Here is a 2,587-nt window from a genome sequence, read left to right on the forward strand (position 1 = left end):
TCAGCTCTCTGTGTGTGCAGCGCCACCCCTGGGCCGGCTGTACTTTTTTTCAAGTGGGGCAGCTCTCCTTGCGGGGTGCACTGCTTGCGTGGGGCACCCCCAGGTGGGGGTGTCCCTGTGTGGCACAGCACTCCTTGCCTGTGGCAGCTCTGTGCGTGGGCCAGCTCACCACAGAGGTCAGCAGACCCTGGGCATCGAACCCTGGACCCTCCCATTGGTAGGAGGACACTCTATCAATTGAGCTATGTCCGCTTCCCATAAAGTATTCACACTCTCAGCTTTACTAGATATCGCCAAATCATTCTACAAAATAGGATTTTCTTTGTCCCCACATCTATACCAGTATACGTAATATAAGACTTATTAATTTTTGCCAATCTGATGGAATGAAATGGGATTTTTTTATGACGATGACTTAAATTTGTGAGCATATTTTCCTATGTTTATTAGGCTTTGGACATTCTCTTTTTTGCATTTCCTAATCATTTCCTGTGCCTATTTTTAAAAAATTGGATTGTTTATATTTTTCATAGTGATTTGTAGAGGTTCTGTCCATATTCTGGACATTAATATTTTGTTATATATGCAGAACAACATCTTTTTCTAGTCTGTGGCTGATCTTTTCACATTGTTCATGGATTTTTTATCATAAAATTTTAAATTTTAATGTAGTCAGATTTAACAATATCTTCCTTTATGGATTGGGTTTTGATTTTACATTTAAAGAGTCTTTCCCTGTCCTGACATCATAAATGTATCCTATGTTTTCATCTAAAGTTCTATTTTTTTATTTTTTTATTTTTATTTTTTTACCTCTGGGCCGTTAAAAGTCAGTATACAGTATGAGGTTGGAATCTAATTTTATAGCCAGTGGTCCAGCACCATTTATTGATTAGTCCATCCCATTCCTATTGATTTGAAATGCCACTTTGGACAGATACTGAGTTTTTATTTATATGTGGGTCTGTTTTAGGCTTTCTTTCTTTTTTTTTTTCATTTTGTCTTTACCTGCACTGATTTAATATCTTTTTTTTTTTTTTCCCAAGGAGGTTGACAGTGTATGGCTGGTAAGCAATCTTTTTACACTAAAGAATATAAGAGGTTCCCATATCCCAACACCTTACCACCCCCACTCCTCCCACATCATTTTTCATCATTGTGGCACATTCATTGCATTTGGTGAATACATTTGGAGCACTGCTACACCTCATGGATTATAGTTTACATTGTAGTTAATATAGTTTTGTAATGATCTTTCCCGTAAGGTGAATCTACACTAAGTTAAATTTTTCTTGGCTAGTCTTTGTTCTTTATTTTTCTGCCTGAATTTCATGGTCACATTGTCAAAATATGTAAAATGCTCTTTGGGATTTTGATTCAAAGTACATTGATTCATAAAATAATTTGGTGAGAATTGTCATCTTCATCCATTGAGTATTCTTTTTCATGTAGAAGAGTATATGTTGTATAGCTTTTCTTTATATCTTTTATTAATTTTATAACTCTCCTTTGTACAATTCTTCTTAGATTAATTCCTAGATATCATAAAGATTTTGTCACTATTCTAATATATCTTTTAAAAAATTACTTTGTCTAATTGTTTGCTGGTGATGTATAGGAATGATATGTCTCTCCTTGTATGTGTGTATGTGTGTGCATGTGTTCCATTTCCAGTCAGCAGACTTGTTTACTCTCTCCGTAATTCTAATAGTTTACCCATGCAGTTTCTTGGATATTTCTGTATAAATAAGCATATCATTTGTGAATATTAACTTTTTGTTCTTCTTTTCCTGTCCTTTTTCCTTTTACTTCTTTATCTTGTTTCAGTGTTCTATGGTGGTCCCACCGGAGTAATATTGTGTAGAGTGAAGATATTCAGCATCCTTGTTTCTGACTTTGAAATATTTCTAACATTTTTGTCATTAAGTATGACTTTTAGTCTAGGTTTTTTGTTAGACTTCTTTTATTAGGTTAAGAATATCTTATTTTATTCCTAGCTTGCTAAACTTTCATTTTTTTAAATCATAAATAAGAACTGAATTTTATCAAAAGCTTTTTCAGATTTTCCTTTTAATTGAATATGGTAAATTAATACATTACAAAATATTAAACCATCTTTGTCATCCTGGAACAAGCCATACTTGGTTTTGTTGTTTTATCTTTTATTTTGGTACAGAGCTAGGTACAATGTGCTAATAGTTCATTTAAGATTTTTGAATATGTGTTCTTAAGTAAGATTGTCTATACATTTACTCCCTTGTATTACTCTTTCTGGTTTTAACAGAATGGTTTCATTAACTTCATAAGATAAATAGAAGTAATGCTCTTCTTTCTCTGTGTTCTGGAATGGTTTCAGATAGACACCTTCTTTTCCTTTAAGACTTGGTAGAACTCACTTATAAGTCGCTCTGGGCCTTGTGGTGGAAGGATGGAGGTAGCATGTGTATGTGCATATGTTTATTTACTTATTTATTTTTTAAAAGATTTATTTTTTATTTATTCCGCTCCCCCCCGCCCCCACCAGTTGTCTGCTCTCTGTGTCTATTCACTGTGTATTCTTCTGTGACCGCTTCTATCCTTGTCAGCG

Source organism: Dasypus novemcinctus, chromosome 7 (assembly GCF_030445035.2).
Source record: "Dasypus novemcinctus isolate mDasNov1 chromosome 7, mDasNov1.1.hap2, whole genome shotgun sequence".
NCBI classification, from domain to species: Eukaryota; Metazoa; Chordata; class Mammalia; order Cingulata; family Dasypodidae; genus Dasypus; species Dasypus novemcinctus.